We start from the raw sequence: 12715 nt of genomic DNA on the forward strand, positions 1-12715 counted from the left end.
ACTCTCTCTTGTCCATCTTCTATCTCCGTGGCTGCTCAACTCCGCTCTTCAGTGATGCGTGATGTTCATTATTTGCCATCCATTCGCTCTGATGCAATTGTATTTCCGCCATTTTCATCAATAAATACAGACCCATGAACAGTGCAGTGGCACAAAGCAGGCTGAAAAAGTCTTGAAATAAAAGCATGAAATAGACTTTGGTAGTGACAGAACAAACCGTATGCAGAATATAGGTTTTAATATTGGCTTAGTGGTCGGAATTCAAATAAAATATTTAAGACTCAGGCACAGCCAATCACATATCCCAGCCAAAGTCATCTGACTGACTTATCTGAAACAAATGCCTGTCTTCTGATCACCAAACTCTTAGCTTTACCGAGTGTATTAGGTTGCTATACGGATCAGTCACAAGGACCCACGTCAGGAGGTGACGTGGCCAAATGGTTAGGGTGCTGGACTTGTAATCTGGTGTCTCAGGTTCAAATCCTCCACCCTGCCACTTAGTGGATCCGGTTCTCTGTTGCCCCTAGTTGAACTCCTCGGCTGCGCTGTGTAAATAGCCCACTGGTCTGCCCCCTGCCAGTGGGGGTCTTTATGCACTTAGTTAGTTTACATTGAGGCTGAAAATCCCCTAAGGAAGAGCGTGAATTTACGTATTTACGTATGTCAACTGAGACGTCGGTATTTTAAGTACAGTCATTTATCTCACCGCAAAGTGGAGCAATTATTCGCACCTAACAATATTGCGCCAGTCTGGGCTGTGGCAAAACGGGTACAAAACTAGTTAACAATGAATCCAATCTCTACTGTGACGGATCGATAATAAAAGCACTTCTCGTTAGAAAACCAAAGCGTAAATATCTCATAAAACAGTATGGACATCCCCTACGCGTAAATTACGGTCATATTTTCCAATGCGAGTAGATGGGAAAGGAATACTGCGCGATGGAGACGGTTACGAGAATGATATAAAAAGTTTTAAATAAAAGATGTAGGAGTATAGAGTAAGAGGCCGCTTTGAGCGTCCTCTGTGGATTAGTTCTTGGTTGCCCCCTAGTTGTTCTCGGTTGCCCCCAGTTCAACTCCTCGGCTGCGCTCTGTAAATAGCCCACTGGTCTGCCCCCTGCCAGTGATGATTCTCAAGTACTTAGTTTATATTGTCGCTGAAAAGCCCCTAAGGGGGAGCGTCAATTTACGCATTTACGTATTTACGTATGTCAACTCAGACATCGGTAGTTTAAGTACAGTCATTTATCTCACCGCAAAGTGGAGCAATTATTCGCAGCTAACAACGTTGCGCCAGTCTGGGTTGTGGCAAAACGATTACAAAACTAGTTAACAATGAATCGAATCTCTACTGTGACGGATCGAATATAATAAAAGCACTTCTCGTTAGAAAACCAAAGCGTAAGTATCTCATAAAACAATTTGTACATCCCCTACGTATACGGTAAATTGCGGTCACATTTTCCAATGCGAACAGATGGGAAAGGAATACTTCGCGATGAAGACGCTTACGAGAATGATATAAAAAGTTTTTACTAAAAGACGAAGAAGTATTGAGTAAGAGGCCGCTTTGAGTGTCCTCTGATTTTCAGCGCCGTTGTCTAAATAACGACCTCATCCTTTCCCTTGTCTTAAATCCAATCTGTACTTTTCAGGGTTTTAAAAGCGTTATCTCCATTTTTCACGCGAAGGTGCTAACATACTGACTTTTATCATTTTGCTTAAATTATTAACAAGTTGAATCTCTTGTCTATTTTCTACGCAACATTTCCACCCACCATTTGTCTGCTTATTTATTCATAAGTGGCGTTGACGCATGCAACAAAAACAGCTTAGCTGCACGAGTTCAGTGAACCTGAACGACTCGTGCACAATATGCGGAAATTCTTTCAGGTACTTTTCCTGTTGCTGCAAAGACAATTTTTTGGATCTTTGAGACTAGTCATGAGCAAGCTTTTACCGAAGTCAATTAAGACAGGATCGATTATAGCTTTCATCTCGGTGGTCGATGGAAAAACTGACCCTTCAAGACATTGGGCAGGAAGTCCACAATGTGCACATGACGAATTCGAAAAGCTTCCGCTAGCGCTACCTTGCGAATTTTCTCTCATATATCCACTTACAACCTTGATGACGTGGAGCGAGCTTTCTCTGAACGAGGAAAGGTAAAGTTGTGCTCGACAAAGTCCTTCATTGGTTCCACAGAAATCACAAAGTGTTGTTAATCTATAGTGATGGAAACCTTTGAGTCACTTTCTTGGTGCTTTGAGAAAGATTTACATGTACTGGGGCGTGCTGCCCTAGAAGCCGCAAAGAAAAGGCAAAATTCCAAGAAAGCCTCTCTATTTCCTTTTGCACTGTTTCTTATCTTCGCAGATAACTAAAAGAAAAGGAGAACTAGAGTGATTTAAACAGCAATTATTGATTGGTCAACTGGATCATATGTTTTAAGTATCTATCCAGTAAAATACAGTATGAAAAAACGCTTTCAATTGAAGATTCGGACTAAAACGAATGTAACGATGTTTCACAGGGGGAAAGTCAAGCAAAATTTTCTAAAGTATTCCAACATGGTTGTACTACGAAATAAACTGTCTCCCGCCGTTTGGATTGAACAAAATTTCTTCTACACTGAAAAATCCTCAGTCCTCGAAGAACCACGCGGGAAAACTCTTCTTTCCATATCTAAAAGAGGAAACAAGTAGGAAATGAACTCAGAACTCAGAAGAAAGCAGCACTTTTTAGGTTTGTATTGGATCAACCTGAACAGAATACAAGGATTGTTACTGTTTACCTTTCTGTTGTAGAAATGTAATAAAGAGTTTTTTTTTCAAATATACTGGAATCGACTTACCTAACTTGGGCGTTCATAGTGTTCTTCAGGATAATTTTTACTAGTAACCACCTCAATATTCTGTTGCTCTTCATTTCTCATCGGATTTTGCCTCATCGCAAGTAAAGTCTGTTGTCGGTTGTTTTCTTGCTGCTCTCGAATCTGAACAATTCTGCTTAACATTTTCATGTAAAACATGATGCAAAGAAATAACATCAAACATGCTACGTTGAACCACTCTTGAGAGACATGCATGGTATTTCTGAAAGAAGTCAAGGAACTTGCTCGTAATTGTCTAAACGGACCGTCTTGTGCTGCGACTTCCCCCAATATGAATCACTTTAGATGTCGAGGCAGAGAAGTTACCAAATAGGGGATTATCATCAAACGCCAACAGCCATGAGCACCGTCGGAAAATCAAGTGGAAAACAGTGGTGTGGTGGGGGCGTTAAACATCGTGATATGAAACAAAACACCTGATATCATCTTTTGTTCTGGTACATCGTATTAGTTTGCTAATGTTCCGTGTTCCATTGTTTTGACAATCCGGCGTGACCCTGTTTGCAACCAGCTGACCACTGTCTGCGTGCTGTCAGCCGGGCTGTGATGATATTTTGCTTTCATCATGAAACGATTAAATGTCTGAAATGTCAAAAAACGTCACTTTTCTACGAAAAAATTTTTTATAGTTGGTGTAGGTCTTGAAGCTAGTATTAGGGATTGTCGGGACAATTCTAGTCTTGTCTGCGAGTGCGAGTGGGCCCTTAACTTTTAAGTGCGAGTGAGCCCTTAACTTTTAACTTTTAATTTTGTTAAACACGAAACATGATTACGGGTTATTTCAACGATTCGAAGTTCGTTGTCAATATGGATAATGGATAGGCCATGAATTCAAATACAATACTTTGAAAAGCCTGATGAGGTTTCTAGTACTAATGAGCTAGTAGAATGCGTCACTTCCCCATCAAATAATTAAAGTAAGCGTTCCACGACTTTTGTCAGAGAGCCCTCAAGCTGTTTACTGGAAGGAAAAAATTAATTTTAGCATTCAATAATCACTTACGCAAACTTCATCTGCCACTTTAATACTACTTTAAACACTCAGGCAATGTCTGCGCGCATTATATCTATTAAACTGCCTAAACTAAAGTGCATTCAGTAGAGTAGAGTCTACAATGCATTAAATTTTATTTTTCGAAACTAACCAGTTGAATTTGTTGTTTCTTCTTACACTGTTCACCTTTTATCAGTTGTTTATCCAATACAATACAACGTAAAATAACGTTTACAATTGAAGTTTCAAACTAAAACAAATGTACAGATGTTTCTCAGGCAGAAAGTTAATCAAAATAGGCTAATGTATTCCAACATGGTCGTACCATGAAATGAACTGTCTCTCGCTGTTTGAATGAAACAAAATCTCTTTTGCACAGCAGTCTTCAGTCCCCGTCGAACCACGCGGGAAACACTTCTTTCCATATCTAAAAGAGGAGATAAGTAGGATATGATCTCAGAACTCAGAAAACAGCAGCACTTTTTAGGTTTGTATTAGGTTAACTAACAAAACACAAAGATTGTTAAAGCAAATCATTCTTGACACCAAAAATGTCACAGGATGGTTGAACTTATGAGAACGTCATATCTTTAGAAGGAACATTTAGCGCTGAACAAGCTGCCATCCAACATCAACAAAAAAATGTTGTGGAAAGACTATTATTTAAAACAAAAAAGAAAATATCGTAAAGCTTAAAAATTTTACAACTTTAACTATTTAAAGGATTTTTTCAGATGATCCTGAAGTCAAAATATTAGGTTTCACCCACATGAAAAAAGTGAAGACGTTGCAAAAATTTGCGACCAAAGGCTCATTGAATAGCTCCGGAACCGGGAAGCAAATTGTAAAGACACCACTTCTTTTCATTTTGTTTTCGTGTCATGCCCTATTAGGGAGTGAGAAATAGCGCTATAAGATTTAAATGTATTGATGTCTACTTGCTTTTTTACTTTCACAAATGCAAATTTCAAATCTCTTTTTTCCTTTTTTAGCTTTATTCGAAACGACTGCCATTCCAGTTGAAGTTTCCTTGCACTAGGATGCAACTAAACAACAGCTCATCTTCAAAAAGCTCTTCTGAAAAAAGTTCCTTTTTCACCAGACTGCTCGACATGGCAGTGAAATTTGTTTCAAATGCACAGCGACCGCCGTTTTAGTCCTAATTTCTGGTCAGTCGTTTTCATCTCCTAATGATTCGAACTGTTTTCAAGATTCGATTTAGGGGGGGTCAACGGCACCTGTCATTTTTTATTTCGCATGGTTGACGCTCGCTTCCGATCTTTATGAGTGCAAACATTTGAGTTTACAGGATATCGATATTTCATATCTTTGAGGATCATGCAATCATTCGCTACAGCGCTGGATGTTTCCCTTACAAATTAACTATAACGCGAAACAATCGCAAATATAAAAGTAAGGAAGTAACAATAATTTGCCTGATTCCCATTTGACTGTTTTTCTAAATGTTAAAAAAAGAAACAGGTGTTCAAGTCATAAACAATACAGTGTACGTAGAGCTCTTAATGACTTGAAAATATTTGAAATTTTGTCAGAATTTCTCTCTATTTGTCTAGTCTCCCCACCCTCTCCAAAAAAGCCAGCACTAGTGACAGTTTGATAAAAGTTATAGTTAGTACAGTAGTCGAAATTCTTCAAAACAGTTTTGTTTTGTCTTTCTTAACTATCGAGAAGAGTTTCAACTTTCCAGACGGTAAACCAATGGGCGCATCGATTGAATTGACGATTTTGAAGGTGGGACGCATGTTAAGTATACACTAGCAGAGTCCATTGACTAGTGAAACAGTATGTAAACCGTTTCAACTGCAATGGAAAGCTTTGAAGGATCCAGTGATAATCATGACAAATTAATTTCGGGAGATCAAATTAAGTCCCAAATAATAATTAATTTCGGGAGATCAAATTAAATCCCAAATTAAGTTAGGGATATTAGCCAGAAAGCTCATTCTTAAATTGATTATTGATTAGATCACTAATTTCAGAAAAATCATAGATACGTACCAGGAGCCCATTTCTGATACGTACATAATTACAATGTTTATCCGTTTTTCTGTATTTCTATTGGTTTTTGTAATCGGACCCTTCAGCGTCACCACGCGCATATAAAAGGCGAGTTTAGCGTCCCTTTAATCAGTTCTTCGTAAGTTTTTGAGTAGTTTTGGTAAACTTTCGCCCTATCGTTTTCTCAACCTCTGGCAGAAGCGGGACCGATATGTGAGTACCTTTGTAACTTTGTTTTTCTAGTCTAGTCTTTTCAGTGTTGGGCGACAATATACGAACAGATATTCCGTTGTATTGCCGTATTCTCTGTTGATTTAAGATTTAAAAGCCAAAATTGTACCAAATGCAAGTGAACGCCCACCATTTAGATAAAAATAGTGGGCTGTTAATCGGCCACTAAAATTCTTGCAGTTTGTATCGCAACTTTTGTTCTGTTTTATTTGCATTGTTTCAGTGTCATTTTAATCTCGTTATCGACGTCGGGGCCCAGTTTTTTACCCGCGATTCTCTGATTATGTATTCCGCGACATTTCATTAAATTGATAGAACTTCGTTGTGTTGTTCTTTTCAGTTTACGATCGATAGATTGATTGATTGTGAGATTAATCGTGATTTCATCGTTGATTGTGGTTCGTGGTCGATTGCCTTTCAAGAATAAAGATTTGTGCAAACTGTCAACTTTGGCTTGTTATCTCGATCTGTAAAAATTGTCCCCAAAAACCTCGTTAACCTCGTTTTGGAGCGACGCCCCCGGCCCTTGCTCTTGAGAATCTAGATTTTTGGTCACCGCAAACGCTATAGAGGGTTATCTCTATTTTATAGATTTTGACAGATCTTATTCTTGCCAAAGAAAACTGACTGCTGGATTGAAATTGATTCCATGACATAGAAGTAAAAAGTAGCACTGATTTTCGTCGCTCAACAATCATGATCCAAAAGAGACAGCCAGGAAGCTTCTGGCACTTCATGTTGATGAACTTTCCACAACAATCTTATGGGCCACTTAGAGAGTGCATGAAAGCCTGATTAGCTAATTGTCGAGTGTTGCATTAAAAATAGCTTATGTGAATTGCGCCCGCCACAGTTACGTCTCAAGAGAATATTCTTTGTTCTGCTGTGTAAACAAAAATAACAATCCGATAGACTAATTTTTGTGGCTAATAATCTGGTTCTTATGGCTTTACACATGAACACGCACGAAGATAAGTCTTTGAGCTCGCTCGCAAGTAATTAAACATCTTTTGTGGTTTTTCCGGCCAGTCTTCGGTTAGAAAGAAGAAGAAGAAAGAAAGAAGAAAAAAAAGTTTAATTCCACCATCATCGCAGCTAATCTGAATTACAATGTGGTTACAATCATACGACCATGGAAAATTACAAAAGTTGATGAAAGAGGGACTGGGTTACAATGGGTTTTATAATAAAATTACAAATAAGTTTATGCTTATACAAGTTGAATGGGCGTATATATAGTCTAAAAGCCTAATAGTTATTAAAAGCTAGGCTAGTATTTGGGAAAAAACTACGACGCAGTCTTTCTGTCCTGCGTTTAGGCAATATATGTTTGCTAGCGCGTCGCGTTTGATAGTGATGCATGTGCTGACTTGTCACTGGGAGATTTTTTTAACAAGAAGACCTCCTCTTGAGATCTTTTCAAGAGATTTAAGACAAAGTTCCCTACATCTTTCATCTAATGCTCTTAGGTTTAAAAACTGAAGAGCTTGTAAATAAGTAAACGCTGGGGCTATAATTTTAGCAGCACGTTTCTGTATGCGTTCTAATTCCTTTGAGAGATAGGAGGGTAGGGCGTGGTGCCATATACTACACAGCAATATTCTAGTAAAGATCTTATCAAAACAGTATAGATAGTAATTAGATCATTAATCTCAACGCCCCCTCGACGGAGTGTTCGGAGTATGTGAAGGTGTTTAGAGTCTTTGGGGACTATATATTCAATATGATTGTTCCATTTTAAAGTATTCTGAATCACCAAACCAAGTACTTTATATGAAGTTACAAGCTCTAATTGTTGATCGTCGATGTTCAAATGAGAGAATTCTATGGGGTCCTTTAAGAAACAAATCCGCATTTCTTTGCACTTTTTAGCGTTGAGTTTCATCCAGTTACTAGAGCTCCAAGAGGGAAAGGGATAGAGACTGGTTTGGATGGTTGAGTTGCTGTTCCTTACAAGTCCTTCGGACAACGTTACATCATCAACATACTTCCAAGCACAGGATTCGGGATCTGAGATATTCAAGTTGTTGATCATTACCAGAAACAATATTGGGCTAAGTTTTGTTCCCTGGGAAACGCCGGCAGATATTGGAAGCCAGTCAGAAATCGAGCCAGCTAACCAGTAACGCGTTGTCGGCGGTTAGACAGAAAGCTTAGAATCCACGGTATTAAAGATGTGCGAACGCCTAAGTGTGCTTAACTCTTTCTTTTGAACACTGGAAGCACACTATAATAGGTATTAATCAATTACGAAGAAACTTTCATTTCCGTTTACGGAATGAGGAAAAACTGGAGAATGATTAAAACAAAAAAAAGACTTACCTAACTTTGGCGTTCATCGTGCTCTTCAGGGCATCTTCTATTAGTAACCACCTCAATATTTTGGTGCTCTTTCTCATTGGATCTTGCCTCGTCGCTGATGTAGTCTATCGTCGATCGTTCCCTTGATGCTCTAGAGCCTGAACAGCTCTGCTTAACAGTCTCATGTAAAACAAGATCCAAAGAAGAAACATCAAACATGCCACATCGAACAACTCTTGAGAGAAACACATGGTTTTCAAAAACAGTTTAATAGCAGGAAGAAGAGCACCTGTACGAAATTGTCTGAATGGACTGAATCTTGTAGAGCGCGTCGTGTGTGTCTAAAATAAGACAATCAATTATAAATGTCACGTAAAGTAATGATTTTAAAAAGCGGTTTCAGCAGGTCACTTGATACAATACATTGGTCCACTGCCTAATTTAAGTTTCATATTAATCAAGGCCATTTTACTCGTTGCACTTCACAAATTTCCACCTAGCGATTACAGTCAGTGTTAAACACATTTCCCTTCGGTACCACGTAAGAGAAAGGACGACTTATTCTTCCCTCGTGTCTGCGAAGGGAAAAAAAAAACAACAATACCACCAAAGGTCAGAACTTTAGATGTCTAACTCGACGAGAGAGACTGTTCCTTGAAATGATGGGGGAATATTATGAGGACTGATAAACATGCTGTGCAGAATAAAACGAAACAAAGTTTTTTTGACGACTAGAGTTTCCTCTCCAGTTTATAATAAATTAAACAAAACAAAATTCTGTATCAGCCTTGACGTTTATGATCGTGTTCAGTGGCACACTTTTCCTCAGTCGAACACTATAATTTTCGCTTCCTCGTAGCCAGACTCTCCGTCCGTTTCTGATTACTTCAGGTCTTCTGGCGAGTGCTCGATATCGATCATTTTCCAAGGGTTCCCTTTGAAGCACAGCTGTGTTTAATTTGATCGATACACAGAGGGTCGTTAGCAGTAAAATGGTACAAATAAACTAAAGAATTCCTGAAGTATAAGAAGCATGGTTAATTGTTTGAGGAATGAAGAGAATTGAACAAGAAGCTAAATTGATGCAATATATCCCAAAAGTGATTTCTGAAAAACTGTTTTATCAAAATAGAGCTTAAGTAAACAGCAGATTGAAGTGTGCCAATCAGTTACTCAAAAGTGTGCTGTTCAAATTTTTGGAGCACGTTTATCTCAGTACTCAGTTGTGGCACCGATAGCCAACGGATTTAAAATATGAATTAGGAATTTAAAACTTTAAGCAACAAAGTAACATCAGACTATCACAAAACTGTTCAAAATTGAACCGAAATTTGAGCACTGAAAGAACTATTAGCAAATGTATACACACCGAGCGCAAATTTTTCCAAATACATTTATACATAGATATAAATTTAGGAAGCCTGCGTTTCGATTTTTCCGTATGGCAGTGCTCGATACATAAAAGTAGAGCGCAATACATGTCGAGTAGAAAAATATGACGACTACATTTTTATCCCTACAAGCCTGTTTCGTGATTGCTCACTCATCAGGGGATTTTATTGCGATTTTATTATAAAATCCCCTGATGAGTGAGCAATCACGAAAAAAACTTGTAGGGATAAAAGCGTAGTCGTCGTAATTTTCTACTCAACATATAAATATAAATCTATATATTGCTAATGCCATAAGCGCAGTGTTTATAAGAAGCCTGTATGCGTGCCAAAGAAATAATATTCGGTTCAATTTCGAACAGTTCTCATAAAATTGGTCTATCCAGCTTGCATCCTTTTCAAACTTTTAAGCTGACCCCTATTGTGACTTATTTGGTGCTCTGCGGCAAGCTACAAGTGAGCTCTATTGTTTGTCTTGTCTCCTCTACCTTGTTTTTAACGTTTTACAAATGAAGGGAAATTAAAATAATAGTTATTTTTCAACAAGTCATTTTTGTTTATGTGAGGCCCCTGAGGAGGTTATTTAGAGGGAGAAAAACATTTTTTGTCACATGGCTCAACATAGGTAATTAAGAGCCATAAAAAGGAACCCCTTTTATCAAAGATTAATCAGGCACGAAAAAAAAAAAAAGATTACATTTCACTCTACGACGACTGACTACCTTTTCAAATTAAGGCGGGAAAGGCAAAGTAGGTGTCAAAGAGAAAAGTAATTTTTAGTGTAAAATCGTTACAAAAGAAAAACTTCTGTGATTTTTTCCCACAAAGGATCGGTCTAAATGTGCAAAGTAAAAGAAGATCCTCAGAAAAGGTTTTTGTGAAAAGACGAGTAATTCAATTTGTGTCATTTTTGAAAATCGGCGCTGTTCAGACGGGCCTTTGAGCGCTGAAGCGATTTTCGCTCGGAAAAACTTTAAATTATTTTACAATATTTCGAAAAACCAAGGTGGTTTAGATTACTTTTAAACTAATACAGATTTATGGGCAAAGTTTGAAAGAAATTGATTTTTTTAACCAAAATACATCGGAGCGCTATCAGAGACTGCCTATTGAAATAGCCTTTTGTGACCACGAATATAGGAACGTCTAGGAAGTTGACCTGCCGAGGGACCCTAAGCTGGCAGGCAACCGTACGATAAAACATCCAACTTAAGAATTTTGCCAAAGCTCCAATCTTTCACGAAACATCATGCGTTTGTGACTTCCACTTCAGGCGAAACTTTGGAAAGTTTGGTGAGTTGAAATACTTTCCACTCTATCATATTTCAGCTCCCCAAATAAGATATATTTACAAAGGTTATACTATTCAAAGGGCTTAAGTTAACATATCATTTCTCAAACTAAATTAACTAAATACTGGCTGTCAAAAGCTATATCAACCCTAAATTTGTCAATAATTTTATTTGTAGCTATGAAATTAGAAATTAGTGTAGATTCCGATTGATAAAAAATGTATAGGGAAAAAGTCAGGGCTAATAGCATTCCACTGAAAATGGTTGGTAAGAGCAAGAAAGGATTCTCTCGTGTGCAAAGCCTAAACATTAAAACTGACTTAGTTTTTCTTGTTACAAACTTACTCACCTTCGTTTATCTAGAGTCCAACCAGTATAATGCAGTAGTTTACACTTCTTTCTGGTAGGCGGTCGAGTAGAATAGTGGGTAATTTATAAGTTCTAAAACTAAATTAACTTAGAGCTTTATTCGACCCTCCATTGGCCAATCATTTTGTCTGTAGTTATGAAATAACGTGTACAATTGAACAAATGTCCAAATCTTTTCCAGGGAAAACGATAATCAAATCAGCTAAGAGCATTCCAATACGGTTGACTGATCCACATAATGAATTACCTTCCGCTACACAATATTCCTCAGTCCTTCCACAACCGTATGAAAAAGAAAAAAAAAAAAACCCGCAAGAAAATCCTTCCTTCTTCCTTTATCTAAAAGAGCCAGAAAATAGACAGAAAACGGCCTCAGAACTTGTTTACTTTTTCAGTTCTTGTGCACTGAAGAGAAGAGCAGATTTACACAATTGTTTGAAGCTGTTTGAGGTTATCCAACATATCACAGAGACTGTTTAATGAGCTCCTCTAAATAAAGTTAGGTGAAAACTCCAATGCAAATGCTTATTCTAATGTGCTTAACTCTTTCCTTTGAACAGTGGAAGCAAAACTGTAATAGGTATTAATCGATTAAAAGGAAACCTTAATTGTTGTTATTTCAGTTTAAGAAATGAGTAAAAAGAATGATTAAAACAAAAATGGACTTTCCTAACTTTGGTCTTCATCTTGCTCTTCAGAGTATCTTCTATTACTAACGACCTCAATATTTTGGTGTTCTCCATTCTCAATATTTTGGTGTCCTTCATTTCTCATCGGATTTTGCCGTTAATTTTGCCTCCTCGCTGTTATAGTCTGTTGTCGATTGTTTCCTTGCTGCGCTCGGAACAGCTCTGCTTAACCATGAGTCTCATGTAAAATAGGATCCATAGTAAAAACATCAAACATGCTGCGTTGAACAACTCTTGAGAGAAAAGCATGGCTTCCAAAAACAGTTTGATGACAGGAAGTAAGGAACCTACGCGAAATAAATTGTCTGAATGGACTGTCTTGTGCAGCGATTTCTGATACTGATATTAATCATGTAAAGCCCGCCGTGGGTCTTTGAAATAAGACAATCATAACAAAGGAGGAGTCACGATATCATGTTAATGCCGGATTGTCGAGGGGAAATCATGTTTTCGTCAATAAAAAGCGGTTCCAGTAGGTCTCTTAATAAAATATACAAGTCATCTGCCTATTGTAAGTTTGACATCAACCA

At 37.9% G+C, this 12715-nt stretch overlaps 1 long non-coding RNA gene across 1 annotated transcript; it reads right to left on the reverse strand.

Annotated features, from left to right (window-relative positions):
- Nucleotides 1-2409: 2409 nt before the first annotated feature.
- LOC148728062 (uncharacterized) lies at nt 2410-9963 on the reverse strand. The gene is made up of 4 exons (XR_015988952.1): nt 8466-9963; nt 4219-4320; nt 2861-3481; nt 2410-2691 (listed from the first exon to the last, which is right to left on the reverse strand). It is a non-coding gene; the product is annotated as an uncharacterized LOC148728062 (long non-coding RNA).
- Nucleotides 9964-12715: the final 2752 nt, after the last annotated feature.

Source organism: Stylophora pistillata, chromosome 6 (assembly GCF_964205215.1).
Source record: "Stylophora pistillata chromosome 6, jaStyPist1.2, whole genome shotgun sequence".
Lineage (NCBI taxonomy): Eukaryota > Metazoa > Cnidaria > Anthozoa > Scleractinia > Pocilloporidae > Stylophora > Stylophora pistillata.